This window comes from Antechinus flavipes, chromosome X (assembly GCF_016432865.1).
Source record: "Antechinus flavipes isolate AdamAnt ecotype Samford, QLD, Australia chromosome X, AdamAnt_v2, whole genome shotgun sequence".
In the NCBI taxonomy this organism is placed as follows: domain Eukaryota; kingdom Metazoa; phylum Chordata; class Mammalia; order Dasyuromorphia; family Dasyuridae; genus Antechinus; species Antechinus flavipes.
In genome coordinates, this window is record NC_067404.1 from 58,983,623 (window position 1) to 59,002,068 (window position 18,446).

General features: G+C 43.2%; 1 long non-coding RNA gene across 1 annotated transcript in view; it reads left to right on the forward strand.

Moving 5' to 3' along the window:
• The window catches only part of LOC127542428 (uncharacterized), a 38,550-nt gene extending 28,804 nt beyond the window's left edge, over nucleotides 1-9,746 (forward strand). The window contains exons 3-4 of the long non-coding RNA XR_007948672.1: nucleotides 5,742-5,850; nucleotides 8,909-9,746. This is a non-coding gene — a long non-coding RNA (uncharacterized LOC127542428). The remainder of the gene's footprint in view (nucleotides 1-5,741; nucleotides 5,851-8,908) is intronic.
• Nucleotides 9,747-18,446: the final 8,700 nt, after the last annotated feature.

Genomic DNA, 18,446 nt, shown 5'->3' on the forward strand with positions numbered 1-18,446 from the left:
ATGGGTTCAGGTCCCAGCTATGACACTTAGCAGCTGTGTGACACTGGGAAAATTACACATTAACCTCTTGGTTAACTTTTTTTAATAGCTTTTTTTTTTTTTTTACAAGATATGTGCACGGGTAATTCTTCAGCATTGACCCTTGCAAATCCTTTTGTTCCAACTTTTTCCCTCCTTCCCTCCACCCCTTCCCCCAGATGGCAGGTTGATCCATATATGTTAAATATGTTAAAGTATATGTTAAATACAATATATGTATACATGTCCATACAATTATTTTGCTGTATAAAAAGAGTTGGACTTTGAAGTAATGTACAATTAACCTGTGAAGAAAATAAAAAATGCAGGCGGACAAAAATAGAGGGATTGGGAATTCTATGTAGTGGTTCCTAGTCATCTCCTAGAGTTCTTTCCCTGGATGTAGCTGGTTCAGTTCATTACTGTTCTATTGGAACTGATTTGGTTCATCTCATTGTTGAAGAGGGCCACGTCCATCAGAATGGATCATCATATAGTCTTGTTGTTGAAGTAAATAATGATCTTCTGGTCCTGCTCATTTCCCTCAACATCAGTTCATATAAGGTTCTCCAGGGCTTTCTTAAATCATCCTGCTGATGACCTGCTGGTCATTTCTTACAGAACAATAATATTCCATACTATTCATATACCACAATTGATTCAGCCATTCTCCAATTGAGGGGCAACCACTCAGTTTCCAGTTTCTGGCCACTACAAACAGGGCTGCCACAAACATTTTGGCACATCCAGGTCCCTTTCCCTTCTTTAGTATCTCTTGGGGATATAAGCCCAGTAGTAACACTGCTGGATCAAAGGGTATGCACAGTTTGATAACTTTTTGAGCATAGTTCCAAGTCGCTCTCCAGAATGGCTGGATATATTCACAATTCTACCAACAATGTATCAGTGTCCCAGTTTTCCCACATCCCCTCCAACATTCCTCATTATCTTTCCCTGTCATCCTAGCCAATCTGACAGGTGTATAGTGGTATCTCAGAGTTGTCTTCATTTGTATTTCTCTGATAAATAATGATTTGGAGCACCTTTTCATATGGCTAGTTTAAATTTCTCATCTGAAAATTGTCTGTTCATATCCTTTGACCATTTATCAATTGGAGAATGGCTTGATTTCTTAGAAATTAGAGTCAATTTGATGCGGGAAAGATTCCTTTCTAGATTCCCACCCTCTCCTAGTTAAAATGTAATTTGCCCTTTAACTCACAAATCCTGGTCCCTTTGAATTCCAGTAGAAGATCTGACCTGTTCCCAGCCCCACCCGGATATGAGCCAACTTTGGGGCTACACCCGAAAGCCCCTCGAGCTAAGTCTCCTATTATAAAAAGGCCCCCCTGGGAACTCCTCTTTGCAGAGATTCCAAACATGGCTACCATGTGAGGACCCTCTGTCCACTGGACCCTCTGTCCAGTGCCCTCCTTATCTCTACCTTTGCCTATACTTTAACTTTGCTTATCCAATAATAAACCTCTTTTATCAATCTAGCTCTCCGGGCCAATAAATGCTTTTATTGGGAACTCGCGCCGCTAGTAGACCCCCTTGCGAATCTGTACCCCAAACCTGCCACTAGACCTTAACCCTAATTTCATTTAGGTACCCCAAAGCTAGACCTCAACAAATTCTCTAGATATTTTGGAAATGAGGCCTTTATCAGAACCTTTGACTGTAAAAATGTTTTCTCATTAACCAGACATCTTAAATGACACATTTAAAACTGAATTCAATATATTTCCCCCCAAATTCTTTCCTCTTCCTAACTGTCCTATTCCTATTGTCAAGGGTACCACCTAGTCACGTAGGCTCCCAACCTAGGTTTCATCTTCAACTCCTCACTGTCTCTCATTCCCTTATCCAAACTGCTGCTAAGGCCTATTGATTTTTACCTTTGTAACATAACATCTCTCAAAGATATTCCCTTGTCTCCTGTGACACTGCCACCATTTTAGTGCAGATCCTCATCACCTCATCCCTGGACTGCTGCAATAGCAGGTCTGCCTGCCTCAACCATCCTTCTCGTGGGTCAAATTTATCTTCCTAAATCGCTAAGTCTGACTATTACAACCGCCTCCACCTTCCCACTTGCCCATTCTAAAAACTCCAGAAGCTGTCTCTCCCTTCCAGGATCAAATTCAAAATCCTCTGTTTGGTATTCAAAACCCTTCGTATCTTATATCCTCTAACCTTTCCAGTCTTCTTACACCTTCCTCATCTCCACCTATTCTGTGATCTTTTAAAACTGGCCTCTATTGTTCCTCAGACAAGACACCTTATCTCCAGATTCTGGGCATTTTTAATAGTTGTTCTTCATTCCTGGGCCGCTATCCTGCCTCATTTCTACTTCTGCCTTCTCTTGCTTCCTTCAGGGTCCAGGCAAAATCCTCCATTGTAAGGGAAGCTTTTTTTCTGATCCTTCTCAATGCTATACACTTCCCTTTGTTGATTATCTCTAATTTAGCCTAAGTGTATGTATATGTATTGTCTCTCCTGTTAGACTGTGAGCTCCTTGAGAGCCAGGACTGCCCTGCCTTTCTTTGTATCCTTAGCACTTAGTTCAGTTCCCGAGACCTAGCTGCTTAATAATGTTTACTGCCTGGTTATTACACACACCATGAATGGTAGGATGGGACATGCCCAGGGAGTGCACATGAAAGGAAACAAACAGGGAACGTGCATGGTCATGGTACATTCGTGGAGTGCCCTTACACAGGAAGCTTATGGCCAGAAATGCTTCTGATATAGTTGAGATTCATTTTTCTGACAGTAGAGAGAGTGCCAGTCCTGAAGTCAGTTCAAATGTGACCTGAGACATTTAACAGTTGTATGACCCCGGGCAAATTATTTAACATTGTTTGCCTCAGTTTCTTCATCTATAAAATGGACCGGTGAAGGAAATGGTGTTATGCCACAGTTTTCTTTAACCTTCCTGACTCAGTTTCCCTGTCTCAGTTTCCTTAACTCAGTTTCCTTTACTGTCTCTGACCCAGTAAAACTAAGGATTATTCGCTCTCGGGTTATAAATTAGCAAGATAAAAGAGTAGATCTCCTGATTCTTTTATGGATTTACAATATTCCTTTAGAATATTCCAAGACCAACCCATGATATCTTCTTTGTCTCTGGAATTTTTAGGTTTTATGGCTTCCCCTCCCTGATAAAAAAAACTTTCCCTCCCTTTCTCTTCTTTGTCTCCAAAAAGGTATTTAAGAAGCTGGGGTTCCTCCATTCATTGCTGGAGAATGGCGTCTGGCAGCTGTATGCTGGACGCTGGATTCTTTGGGTCCTCCAGCCCTGGGACCAATATGGATTCCTTGGTCCCAGTATACTTATCTCTGTCTGACTGGATAATCTGAGACAAGAGTCCTGTCCAGTCAATCTTACTCTCCCATTAATAAAATATTAAAACCTCTCTAATCTCTCTCCTGCCTCAGTTTCTCCGGCATTACAATGGCACACCACTTCAGTATCTTTGCCAAGAAAACCCCAAACAAGGTCACAAAGAGTTGGACGTGACCGAAACAACTGAACAACAGCAAGAAATTTTGGAACTCATTGCTCTGTTATTCTGTTGCTGTCCATGCATTCCTTTTCAGCCTGGATTACTCTTGCCTTCCTGCCCTCTCTCCTCTTGTGTACATTGTTGGAGGAAGTCACACAACTGTACTGACTGTGCTTGCTATAAATTTGTGTTTGCAGTCTTAACTGGGTATTTACTGCTACATAAGCACCCTTTCAATCTTGCTCAGTGAGTTCCAAACGTGATTTGCATGGACCCAGACTATTCCATGGGGGCATGATGACAGCTGAAGAAAGTGTACTTTCCCCAAGTCAAAGGGCAGACTGAGTTCAAGGAGTGGCAGCTGAGGCAGAAGGAAAGGAATTAAAAAGAGAGACCTATCCTAATTCCAAGTCTTTTGATAGTCTGGTTTGTGGTCCTGGCTCTGAAAAAACCTCAAGTAGCCCCTTTGGCTATGAACTAAAGAAGAAAACCTTCCCCTGTGAGGAATGGGTCTCATAACAGTTGCAGTGGAGCAGAGAGCCAGGAGAGAGCAGATGGGCAGAAAACCAGGAAGTGGTGGCACAACAGAGACAATTGCAGAAAGCAAGAGGTGGCAAGAGAAACAGAGAAGGGTTATGGCTAGGACTTGAATTAGGGCTTAGTAGTAGTCTTAGAAACATGAGTTACTCTTACCTATGACTTACTATTACTATGTAACTAGTGAGTTACTATTACTATATAAACAGGTTATGATGCGGGAAAGATTCCTTTCTAGATTCCCACCCTCTCCTAGTTAATAATGTAAATTGTCCTTTAACTCACAAATCCTGGTCCCTTTGAATTCCAATAGAAGATCTGACCTGTTCCCAGCCCCACCCGGATCTGAGCCAACTTTGGGGCTACACCCCAAAGCCCCTCGAGCTAAGTCTCCTATTATAAAAAGGCCACGCTGGGAACCCCTCTTGGCAGAGATTCCAAACATGGTAGCCATGTGAGGACCCTCTGTCCACTGGACCCTCTGTCCAGTGCCCTCCTTATCTCTTTCTTCACCTATCTCCTTACTTCCAAAGCTAATAACAAACCTCTTTTATCAATCTAGCTCTCCGGGCCAATAAATGCTTTTATTGGGAACTCGTGCCGCTACTAGACCCCATTTACTGCCGTATCCTTGCGCCGAATCCAAGGGGGTTGCAGGGAAGCTTTGCTTGACTCCCTGTACCCCAAACCTGCCACTAGACCTTAACTAAACCCTAATCTCATTTAGGTACCCCAAATCTAGACCTCAATATTTGGTTCCCTGACTAAACGAACACCGGAAGCTAGATAATTTGGCGATCAAACTGAACCCCAACGTTTTCGGGGCACTCAGAACCAATCTGGGCTTTGAGCTGTTTAGGCAGTATTCTTCCGGGAAGAATCTGCATTCTTTCTTTTGTCTCACTATCTCTAAAGGTAACGGGGAGAATATATCTGTGTTCCATCTCACCCTACTTGCATATCAGGTGAAAAGGCTTCTGTTTTTTAGATAGCAGGACCAGGCAATCCGGAACTTTGGACAAGGTAAAAGACTTTTTTCTTTCCTTATCTTGCAGTGGACACCCAAAGCCCTCGGGTCGGGCTTGGGTCGTTGTTGGGAGCTCTAAGCTCTGGCACAATTCTTTAGGAATTGCTGCGGATTGACAAAAGGCCTTCTTTTGTCGGCTCTCTGTCTCTAAGAGATACGAGGGAGGCTGCAAGGATTTGGAAAAATAAAAGTTTTTACCTGTCCACAATGTAGACACTCCGCTGCCTCTAAATCTTTCCTGGAGGAAACTTCCTCTGTCCAAATCCTTTGGAGAGATAAAGGCTCTTCCTTTGCATCTCAATGTATTTCTAATCTTTTTTCATCACCAGATAGTCTTGCTCTCCTGCAGGAACTGTTGAGACAAGAGACGCAGTGTCTCTTTAACACTCCCCCCCAGACCAAGGAGACACGTGGCTGTTCTGGGGGTCCCAGGTCAGCGCTCTCTTTGATCTGTTCTGGGGAGATAGTCGGAGAAACTTAAGAGGAGCTGTGTTTGAGCCCTTCTCCCACTCCACTGTTAAATGCAGTGGAGTTCCTAATGGTCAGGCTGTAGCCACGAGGAGAAACGTCACTGAATTGGGGTGAGCTTAGAGAATGTCTCTGCCCATGGCTGCTACTCCCTGGACAGAGGTAAGCGGTCTCCCCTTCAGGTTTTGCTCTCCCAGCAAGATTTGGGGGCTTAGATGAGCTGCCCCACCTTCAAGTTCCAGCATGGAATCCGCCAGAGGAGCCCTCGCCATTCAAGACACACTGAGCTGGGTAAGATGGCATCTCTTCCTCCCCCACCCTCGTTCTGGCCTTTCCTCCCCCTTCTTCCATGGAGTGGGGAGTGTAGAACTCGAGACCTGTTTCAGAACTTTCCCATGTGGCTTGGTAACCTGCCATTTAAATGCTCCTATCCTGTCCTCCCTGTACAGTGGGGAGATTGGGGACTCAATCTTAAATCTCCAGAAAGGTTTTCACCAACTTTTAAAACAGAACTTTGCTAGTAATTTGGACAAGTGGGCCGCTCCCCTCCCAGACCTTTACCTGGCTCTTAAAGCCGCAGCTTCCAGCCTTTAGGAAGTGTGCTCGTCCCATACATTTTAAACGGGACTTGGTTTCCCTGATTTGGTCATCCTGCATTAACTGTGTGGAAGCCTCAGAATTATGCTTTTGCATGCTCACAAGGCTGTCTACAAAGACGAGATTTTTTTCTTAGCCTCAGGGCACTACTTAAAACCTTTTCTTAGCTGCTTGTGAAGAGATAACCTAGGTAAACCAGGCTAGGTCTGTCTCTCTCTCACACTCACTTTGCTACCTAACCCTACAGGTGGGAACTCTTTTGCTCCTAATTTTCTTAGTCCTAAAACCTTTTGCTCTTAGCACACTCGGTTCTATTCTTTTCTGGATTGGCGTTCTATGTCCCTGCCAACAAAGGGCTTTTTTCTTGGGCTCCAACCCTGGCCAGGTTGCAGCTTCAAGAAAGACATTTGGAATGATGGCTGGGGAATAAAATTTTAGGTCAAGGCAAATTAAATTCTTTAAAAGATGGCTTTTTTTTTTTCTTTTCTCCCCTCATTCCTTGACTGCAGCAAGAAATGAGTTAATGGGAGAAACTGAAGCCATTTAAGAATTCGGTGAATACCTTTAGGAAAGAAGTCTCTTTCCTGTGTGCTTTTCTCAAGTTCTCTAGACTTGTTCCCTGTTTTCCCTCCCTCATTCCTTTGAGAAGTTATTGAGGGACTAAGATGGGAATATAAAATATAGGTTATTAAAACAAAATGCTGGTAGTTTACCTTCCTACTTACATGTGTGTTTTCTAGAGGTATTGAGTAATTTGTAACTGAGTTATGCCTTAAAATTTGTCATCTCTGTTGGGCAATTATAAGTTATATGAAGTTTGGTTCAGTTACTTGCGAACCTTGAAGTTTAAAATGAAAAAAAATTTTTTTTCTTTGACTTAAAGATCTGTGTCATGTTAAATTTAAAACTATCTACTTAGATGAGAAAGATAGCTGTATAAGCTGTAAACCCTTTACTGTGATTCTTGAGAACTAGATTCATCTGAAGCCCTTGATTAATGATAATTGCTGTAGAAGATAAAATCCTTTGGGACTGCAGCTAATACTTGCTGGCGTTTTGAATTCAGGTGTCATAAGGTGGAATGGTTAAAACTTAAGGACAGTTACCTGAAGTAAAACTGACTTAAATAGATATTTTAATTTGTGGCCAGACTTTGGTTGCTGCTATTAAATCTTTTAACCTTTTTTACTTCCTGGGGCTAGAGTTTCTTTATCTAAAGGTTTCCTTCGCCCAAGTACTTGGGGCCACTCCCACCTTGTATTTTGAGAAAGCTGGGAATCTCATGGCCCTGATTAGGCTTAGGCCTAGAGCCCTTTACACTGTGTGTTGATGGAAGGCAGGGCTAGGCCCCTGACTTGCTGCTCAAGGAGCCCAGGGCTAATAGAATATGCATACTGTCTAGAGTTAAGAGAGGAGCTATTGAAAGGAGAACACATCCAGTCCTACCACATCTCTCCTTTGCTACCTTGTCCTCAATGTTGGTGGCCCTCTTAGGAGGTTTTCACTGAGGCAAACCCACCACATCGTGCTTCTATAATGGGGGGCGGCTCAAATGGCCGGGCTAATTTGAGCTTGCTGGGAGACTCCAGGAGTCTTGGGGGGGAGGGGAATTTGTCTCTCATAGGACGCTGTGAGGACGAAATCCTGTTTTTTCTTTTGGCAAACGGTCCTCTGGGAGGCCCTTTGTGACACCTTCTAGAGACGTCTAGGAAGGTTACGTTATAGAATGGGAAAGTTTTCCGGGTTTTGCCATGAATTAGCTTTCTTCCCCATCCCTATAGAGATTTTAAGCTGTCTCTTAATGCAGAGACAAACACTGGGCTTGAGAAAAATGCCTCAATCTCAACACCTGAACTCTGGACCAGTCCATCCTTTAAAGTGCTTTTTTCTTTCTAATCCTGGGACTAATTAACACATGCCCTCAGGCAAAAGCGGGGAGCCAAAACACACCCAGCATGATTGTTTCTTTAAAAGCTGAAAGACTCAGCCTAGTGAAACCTAGGACCCACCCACCATCTCAACTTTTTCAGGTCCAAACCTCAATGTTTCTTCCACTCTGCTGCTAATAGCTGTTGGTTTCCCTTTAACGCTAACCTGAGACACTGAGCTCTTTTCTTCTCAGGGCAACTTCTGCCTCCTGAAAAAAACATTTGGAGTGGAAGCACCGTTTAATACAAATCTCTCCCAGACTTAGTCCTATAGGTGCCCTGGAAACTGTCCAAGGAGACCCTAGTTTCTGTCCTGAGTTCAAGCAGGAGGATCAATGGAGAAACTGCGTCACACCACAGGGGCTGAATTGCCTCCCAGCGTCCTGCTCCCCGGTAGGGAATTGGGGTCTGGCCCTATTTCTCTTTTTATCCCAGGACAGTCCCAACACCTCAGGGGCCTGTAAGTTGGGTTGTCAGTGCTGAGATACTTTGCACTCCCTCTGACCCCTTCCACCTCTCCCCCATAAGAGTGGGGAAAGTGGGGGGAAGGCTTTAGGATCTTTGCTTATTGAGGAACCAACTCTTTAAAGAAAGGCAGCACAGTTTAAAAGATTTCTAAGAGCTTAAATTGCATTCTTATCTTGATTAGATATATAGGCCTCCAGTTTCCCCTGACTTCTTAGTCCACACCCTGAACCAACACCAGGAGAAATTAGCTTCTCTGGAAAAAGCTGAGTCAAAGGGCTAAAGAGGCTACTTAACACTTTTTACTATAGACAAATAATCTTTTGCTCCCAGCATTTTCTCCTACTTCTCCTTGTTAGATGGGCCATCAGCATTCTTACAGGCAGCCCAAAGAAGGGACCTGATGGATCCTGCTGTCGCCATCTCTACCCTAGATGACACCCTGGTTTTAACCTGCTCCCTAGATCTGGGCTTCAACCTTTGGACTCTCAACTGCCCTTCAGCCTGGAGAACATGGGACAACTGACAGGGAACGACTGACCGGGACACACACCCCTCTGGGACCACATGCCCTGCTGCCATCCTCAAACCCCACACCTCATGCCTCACCTCCTGGCATGAAACCCCAAATCTCTACGACCCTTGCCAGCTCAAAGCAGTTAAGAGGAGATCGGCGCCCCTTTTCCCACATGCCTTTGGAGGTGACTGCTTGAGGGGTGAATAAAGAGGGGACCCCCGAACTTGGAAAATCCTGGAAGGAGAAAATCTTCAACTCTGTCTCAATAAGAGACTTTGCCCCATGTCTTTTTCCTTAAATGAATTTAAGTTCCAACTGCTTGAGGGGGGAATGATGCCGGGAAAGATTCCTTTCTAGATTCCTACCCTCTCCTAGTTAATAATGTAAATTGTCCTTTAATTCACAAATCCTGGTCCCTTTGAATTCCAATAGAAGATCTGACTTGTTCCCAGCCCCACCCAGATCTGAGCCAACTTTGGGGCTACACCCCAAAGCCCCTCGAGCTAAGTCTCCTATTATAAAAAGGCCACGCTGGGAGCCCCTCTTGGCAGAGATTCCAAACATGGTAGCCATGTGAGGACCCTCTGTCCACTGGACCCTTTGTCCAGTGCCCTCCTTAACTCTATCTTCACCTATCTCCTTACTTCCAAAGCTAATAATAAACCTCTTTTATCAATCTAGCTCTCCGGGCCAATAAATGCTTTTATTGGGAACTCGCGCTGCTACTAGACCCCATTTACCGCTGTATCCTTGCGCTGAATCCAAGGGGGTTGCAGGGGAGTTTTGCTTGACTCCCTGTACCCCAAACCTGCCACTAGACCTTAACTAAACCCTAATCTCATTTAGGTACCCCAAATCTAGACCTCAACAGTTACACATGTCTCCTATGCGTGTGTTCTGCCTTGTGAAGGGCTCGGCAACCCTCACATCAGAGGTACTGATCTTCACTGAACACACCCTATACCTTTTGTGCGGGTCAGAAACCATTAATAAAAAAAAACAAAACAAAAAAAAAACTGGATAGATCTCTAGAAGCAAAGCAAAGTTTATTATACAGTCTTGAGAGAATAGGGTGTCCCACCCATCCAGCAGATGAAGGGAGGAAGCACCATAGGGGGCAGGGTCAAGGCTTTTAATCCCTAACGCCAATTCCCCCTCCCACCACTGACCCTCATCTTTATTGGCTGAGGATCTTACTTTCTAAACGAGGGAACTATCCAACAAATTGAACTTGACCAATAAGTACATAGTTGCCCATATTTGGCTGAAATAGGATAACAAGAAGGGGACTTAAGTATGCCCTTAGGGGGATAGCAGGGAGGAGACTTTAAGTATGCCCTTAGGAGAATAGCAGGGAGGCCTACTCAAACTTTGAAACAGATGAAGCCTTACTCGATTTTCACAACTGTCTTGAAAGATCTCACCTTATCTCATTCACTTTGGTATCCATCTGATCTACCTCACTCACCTGTGGGTCCAAGAAGCTGTAGTGTGCACAGTGGCCACACCTTCATAAACCATTTTTGGCAGACAGGCTAAACTAGGTTTGAGACTAAGTAAGAGGTCTCAACCTTGTTGGTGAGTTAGGGTGGCTACCTCAAGCCTCGGAAGACTTCCCCTAGCAGAATGGGTAGATGAGAACAATTTGTTCCAGTGGCCATAAAGGCCATGTGAAGTGGTGGTGCACTTAGAACTTAGACATCAAATCTACCAAGATAATTCACTGCATCTTGAGCCATCACCAGTTGTCTTGACTCTGTCCTGCTACTGGACAATGATGACTTTGGAAGAGAGAATGAGGCTGACAACTTCGTGAAATTCTGCCTCATTTCAATCCTATTTATGCACCAATCAAAAGACATTGCCCATACCATTTTGCCATTTCTATTTATCTCAAAGTCCTGTGGTGACAGGCAGGTGACAAAGCAGAAGGTGCACATACACTGGTAGCTGTAGTCACAATCTTGTAGACAGGCAGCCCAAGCCATAGGGTCATGTTTTCAATGGAAGCATGAGTGGGATTCGGTAGTCCCCATGGTGTCTGAGCAGCCTTGTAACGATTGTACTGCTCACCTCCTGGTGTGAGGATGGAGCTAGAAAAAGTGTCCTAAAAATTGCTGCTCACCTAACCCTGGCCTGCTTACCATGGTGCTGGGGATCCCACCCTATAGTTGAAACACACAAAAATGTACAAAAACTTCTGCAAAGATGATTCCACTCACTCTCAGCACATGGAATGTGTGTATACTTCATAAACAACACAAATTCCAGGAGATCTGGAAAATGAACAACTCTTGTGAGAGAACTCAGCAGGTATCTCATCCAAATAGCAGCCCTGAATAAAACAGGCTGACAAATGAAGGCCAGCTTACTAAAGTTAAATATACATTTTCCTGAAGGGGCTGAAGTGAAAAGGAGTGTTGTGAAGCTGGTGTAGGTTTTGCGATCAGAACTGAACTAATCGGCAGCCTTCTTTGCCTACCAAAAGGAGTGAATGACAGGCTCACGACAATGTGATCATAGGAAAATGCCATGCCATCTACATTGGTGCCGATGATTCCACCATGATGAAACCCTGATGAGATCAAAGAAAAGTGTTATGAAGATCTGGAAACCCTTGTCAAAGTACCAAAAGAGGGCAAGCTTATAATTCTGGGTGACTTTAATGCTAGAGTAGACACAGACTACTCAACATGGCGGAAAGGCCTTGGGAGGAATGGAGTTGGAAACGGCAATAGCAGTGGTCACTCACTACTGAAGATCTGTGCATCTCTTGACCTTCCCATCATCAACACTGTCTTCCAGTAACATAAATAGAACTTTGTGGATGCACCTTCAAAGCAAACGTTGGCATTTAATAGACTATGGGATTGTAAGGAGAAGAGACAAGGATGTGAGAGTGATGGAAGCAATGTGTGGCCCAGAGTGCTGGACTATTTGACTTATCCTCTCCCAGCTAAATAATTGCATTCAACAAAAGTGGTGGCCCCAAGGCAAAAAGACAACTGGAAGAATTAATGTTAATAGATTAGAGCACTTCTCTGAGGGGGACAGTTTACAGCTAACTTGGAGGGGAAGTTGAGCCAACACACAGTTGGCAACAGTGGAGCAGAAAAGGAGTGGGCAGCTTTCAGAGATGTGGTATATAACAATGCAGTTACTCATGTAGATCAGAACACTCACAAACATCAAGACTGGTTTCATGAAAATGATAGGAAAATTCAGATTTTCCTAAATGAAAAATGAAAACTCCACAAGGTGTATCAGCAAGATAGTTCATCTCTAAGAAGGCAGCCTTTAAATCCATCAAAAGTAAAGTACAAGTGGAGCTTAGAGAGATTCAGGATTCTTGGCTCAGTAAGAAGGCAGATGAAATTCAGTTTTATGCCAATAGTAACAATCCATAGCACTTTTATGATGCCCTGAAGGCAATTATTTATGGGGCAAAGACCTATGATGCATCTCAACTACTAAGTGCTGATGGAGCCACATTGATTAGTGATAAAAACATAGTTCCAGAGAGATGGGCTAAACACTTCCATTCTGTTCTCAATACTGTGTTATCAATCTATGCTTATTATGCCACAGTTCTCTTTTATTGTCCTGACTCGGTTTCCCTAATTGTCCTGAGTTTCCTTAAATTGTTCTGCCTCAGTTTCCCTAATTGGTCCTGCCTTGGTTTCCTTAATTGTTCTGTCTCAATCTCTTTACTTGCAAACACCTCCTCTCTCCCCTTCTCCCCCCTCCCTCCCACACACTCCGGTTTCGTGAAGACTGATATAACTCAGGACTATTTGCTCTAAGGTTATAAATTCTCAACATGTAAACTCAAAAAGGGGAACTCCAGACATTGTGTCTGGAGTCCGGCACTTTCTTAACTCCTAGTTTGTTAGAATTTATGGTCCTACCCCCCTGTCAGAGCCCAGTTGATGGTTCCTGCCTGGAGATTCCCACCTACCAGAGTTTGGACTCCACCCCCCTGCCTTTGTTTAGCTACTGTGTATAAATATGTCATTGAGAACGCGAATTGGCAGCTGGATGCTGGCTGGATGCTGGATTCTTGGAGACAGTAGTCTTGATGTGGTCCCTTTAAGAAACTGTATTTCCTATTGATCTGTGATTTCTTTCAGATTCCCAGCCCCTCCTGGCTGAGGCATATCCTCCCCAGACAAGTTGTCTTTCCTAGATGCCAGGGCCTTTGATTCAATTACAAATCCTGGTCAAAAAGCATCCCTTTGAACTCCAACAGGATATCCGGACTGTCCCAGCCCTCACTGGGTCTGAGCCAACTTGGGCTGCCCCAGCCCCAACTGGTTCTGATCTGATCAGGCTGTCTCAACCCCCGACTAAGACACTCAATATAATAAACTTCCATCAATGAAGGTCTTTTGCAGTCCATCTGCACCTTGGTAGCTCCCTTTACTGCCAGGACCTTCTGTCCACTGAAAACAGCATTCTCAGTGCAAAACGCCGTTTTCCATAGATCTGCCACTGTAGAAGTCAGTCTCTGGGTAAACTGAGTTCTATCCAACAATAAACTTTCATTTTGCAACTAATATTTTGGGAAGGAATGAATTCTTTCTCTCCTAAAACCTGCGGCCAATTTAAAGGGGATTCTTAATCACTCTCTTATAGCCACTAACCTCTAGAGCACCAGGAATCTAGACCACTCAAACAGGATCACTCTCATTCAGCCCTGGGACCAAACCATGGCTCCATTTGATCCCAGTATATCTCTCCCATTTAATAAATTATTAAAAAACTCTTTAATCTCTATCTTGCCTCAGTTTCTCCGGAATTACATGCTGAAGCCATTGGCTGTTTACCCGTTTGAAGTCAATGCCTCCCTAGCTGAATTTCCAACTGAAGAAGCGGTTTTGAATGTCATTAGGTTCCTTTTGTGTGAAGAAGCATCTAGTGCTGATTCTACTTCAGCTAAAATTGCAAGGGGATGGAAGGCAGAGTGTCCTTTGCTCATCGAAAAGCTGACTGAAATTTTCTAGATTATATGGCAAGAGGAGGTTATTCCCCAGGAATTCAATTGTCCATTGTCCATTGTTCACTTCTATAAAGGTAAAGGGAATAGATTGTCCTAAGGCAATCACAGGAAGGGTCTCTCTTAGTCATTTCTGGCAAGGTTCTTGCCAGAGTGCTACTTGGGAGGTTGATGAAAGATGGTCATCTACCTGAAAGCCAGTGTGGCTTCAGAAAGGGCCAATTTAATAGTCGATGTGGTGTTTGCTGCCTGACAACTCCAGGAGAAATGCCAGGAGTACAACAGAGGTGTAGACACAATGTAAGTCTGACCTGACCAAGGCCTTTGATACTGTCACTTGTAAGAGTTTATGGAAAATTATGTCAAAATTTGGTTGCCCTGTATTGTATGTCAATTTTATGATGGCATACTTGCCCGGGTTCTGGAGAACGGATAAGGTTCTCTTGCTTTCCTCGTCACCAATGGAGTGAAACAAGTCTATTCTTGCTCCCGTGCTTTTTAGCATGATGTGGTTTTTTAAAAAAATATTTTATTTTCCCCAGTTACATGTAAAACAATTTTTTTAAACATTTGTTTTTAAAACTTTGAATTTCAGATTCTCTCCTTTCCTTCCTCCCCATCCCACTTCCAATTGAGAAGCCACATCATGAAGTTATGCAAAACATTTCCATAAGTCACAGCATAACATTTGAAGCCATAATGCCAAATGCTTTCAATAAGGACAAACATGGCATCAAGGTCAACTACTGCACTGATAGTAAATTCTTCGACTTGAAAAGGCTACAAGCCAAGATAAAAGTGAAGGGAGTACTGATGCATGTTTTTTTGTTTGTCTGCAGATGATTGTGTACTAAATGTAGCCTTTGAAGCTGAGATGTAACAAAGTATAGCTCTATTCACTGCTCCTCATGCTACTTTTGGCCTAAAAAGTAACACTAAGAAAACACAGGTACTAGTCCATCAGCCAGCATCACACTATCCTTAGGTAGAACCATCAGTTACAGCAAATGGAAGAATTTAGAATGCTGTGGATAAGTTCATTTTCTTTGGCAGTATGCTTTCCAGGGATGTACACGTTGGAGGGATGTACCGGGAAAGGTAAATGCGCCTGCTATAATAATCTAAGAGGTGATGAAACTCTGAATAAAGGTGAGTTAGTAAGGCCAGGATTGGCTTTAGAGATGGAAGATTTGTTCAATTCAAACAAATCTCTGAAATACAAATTCATATTTATTAACTCATAATAAAAATCAAAGAAAATAATCTATTTGGGGACTGAGAACCTAAATACAAAATTCATGAATGTGGCTGTTAGTTTGCTACTGTTTAGTCTTTGACCACAGTATAACTATCTGCCTTGTTGATTATCTCTGGTGAATTGTTAATTCCTGACCTACTTTCCTCCAATTTCCAGAGCATTCCTGCCTGCCTTATTTGTCTGCCCAGCCGCTGTACATTCGTGGAATTCAAATTAACCAGAATATTTGCACTAACAAAACCAAACTCACATGTGTCTCTGAAGACTCCAAGGATCAGAAAATCAGAGATTTCGAACTAAAATGGACCTGAGAGATCATCATCTAGTCCAGCCCTTCTCTCTTAAAGGAATTTACATTCTAATGGGAGGTAACATATAATCAAATAGGCACAAATGAAATGCTATCTGTAAAGGGCTTAGTACAGTGCCTGGCACAAAGTAGGTACTTAATAAGTACTTATTTCCCTTCCCTACTCCACCCACATATAAGACACAAACATACATAGATGGAAGCTAGTCCCAGAGGGCGAGGCTCTGACAGCTAGAGGGACAAAGAAAAGTCTATTGCAAATGATGGCATTTGAGTTACTGAAAGAAGCTATGGATTCTAAGAGGCATAGGTGGGGGGACAGCATTTCAGGCTGGTTAGTACAAAGCATGGAGAGAAGAGGTTCAGTGCCAGGTGAGGAGCTATAAGCTGGATTGTAGGGTGCTTGGAGGGGAGGCTATGTAAAGCTTTCAGTGCCAAATGCAAGAGTCTACATTTGGTCTAGAGGGAATAGGGAGTCACTGAAGTTTATTGAGTAATGAGGTTTAATGGTCAGATCTACACTTTAGGAAAAATGACTGACAGCTGTGTGAAGGATGAACTGGAGTGGGAGGAGACCTGAGTTGGGGAGCTCAATAGGAAGATCTGGGCTAGAGGTGACAAAGTCCTGAGCTAGACTGATGGCTGTTCAAGTGGAGAGAAGGGGACGGAGACAAAAGAAAGAGCATTTATTAAATGTTTACAAATTGCCAAGCACTGTGCTAAGTGCTGGAGGTATAAAGACAAGAAAATAAAGCAGTCCAACTTCTTGAAGAGCTTCTCTTCTAACAGGGGAAGACAAAACATAAAGGAGAGCTGGGAAGGAGGGGTTAGGGTACTTACAAAGGCCAAGAAAGTTGGGGTGGAGGTTGAACATATATGAGAAGAAGCTGGAAGGCCAGGAGAGAAGTATAAAAACAGAGAGAGAAGAGAGTATTAAGGAGAAGAGGGTGATTGACGATGTCTGAGGCTTCAGGATGATCCGGGGGGATAAGGATTGAGAAAAGGTCATTGGATTTGGAAAGTAAATGATCATTGCATACTTGAGAGAGAGCAGTTTTGTGGCTCCTCAAGATGTGATGATCAAGGCAGAAACTCACTAATAGGCAATCAGGCCTCAGAGTGGAGTCCATCCTTTAGGAATCCACTCAGGAGGTGGAGCAGACTGGCCAGTGAGCTGGAAGTGAACTGTTGTGAAGGTAGAATCAACAAGATTTGGCAGTGGAATAGGCAAGAGTGAGAATGGAGTCAAAGATCTCTCCCTTCCAGTCCATCCCTCTTCTGAACTTCACTTTACTGCTGGGGGTATTACCACCCATTCTTCCAATCTCCCAGACTGGAAACCTAGTTGTTATGCTCAACTCTTCACTCATATCCAATCTATTCCAGGTCTCGTTAATTCTACCTTTGCCACATTTTTCTTTTCTTTTTTTTTTTTTTCACATTTTTCATACATACTTTCTTGATGTTCAAAATCCTTTAAAATCTAGCTCTTTGTCCCCTACTTTTCCTGTCTCCTTATATCTCACTCCTTTGCATGTTCTCTACAATCCAGGGCCACTGGCCTTTTTACTATTCTTTGCATGACACTTCATTTCCTAATGTTATGCCACAGTTCTCTTTGTCCTGACTCAGTTTCCCTGCACTAGTTTCCCTTGTCTCAGTTTCTTTAACTATTCTTTGTCAATCCCCTAAGTTGTAAACCGCCCCCTCTGGTCCATTACTGAGGACCAATTACGCTAAGGTTATAAATTGTTAGCCCAAGCAAGATAAACAAGAGAGTAGACCTCCTGATTATCTTCTGTCCTCAAGAATTTATTATATCCCTCTAAAATATTCCAAGATACTTCACTGACATCTTTATCTCTGGGTATTCAGACATCCTGTCTCTAGGGTTTTTTTTTTTTTTTTTTTTTTTTTTTTGGTTTATAGCCTTTTCCAGCTGGACAGGGACTTTCCCGCGCTTCTCATCCCTTCCTTTGTTCAGAGAAAAGGTATTTAAGAAGTTGGGGTTCCTCCATTTATTTGCTGGAGAATGGTGGCTGCTGGGTGGATGCTGGACGCTGGATTCTTTGAGATGACAGTCTCCTCCAGCCCCAGGACCAACATGAATTCCTTGGTCCCAGTATATCTTTATCTCTGTCTGACTGGATAATTTGAGATGAGAATCCTGTCCAGTCAATCTTACTCTCCCATTAATAAAATATTAAAAACTCTCTAATCTCTCTCCTGCCTCAGTTTCTCCAGCATTACACTAATCCTGCCTATTTTCACTGACTGTCCCTCATTCTTGGAATACTCTCTCTCCTCATCTTTGTTATCTGGCTTCCCTGGGTTCCTTCAAGTCCCAACTGAAATCCTACTTTTTACAGGAAGTTCTGCAGGATCCCCTTTAATGCCAGTGTCTTCCCTCTGCTGTTACTTCAATTTAGCCTGTATCTATCTTGTGCATACATAGTTGTTTACGTGTTCTCTCTCCTATTAGATTGTGAGCTCCTTGAGAGTAGGGATTTTTTGTTGTTGTTTTTGTATTCCCAGCACTTAGCACAGTGTCTGGCACATAATAAGCACTTAATAAGTGCTTGCTGATTGATTCACTGACTGTTAAATCATTGGATATGGGAGTGAGATTGAGGAGATGAGAATGACTCCAAGGTTTTGAGCCTGGATGACCAGAAGGCTATTGATGCCTTCAATAGTAATGGAGGAATTAGAAACAGCTAAAGGTTGTCAGAGAGGAAAATAGTAGCCCAGTTTTATATATGTTGATTTGAAGCTGTCTAGGTTATATTCAGGTTCAGATGTCCAGTAGGCACTGC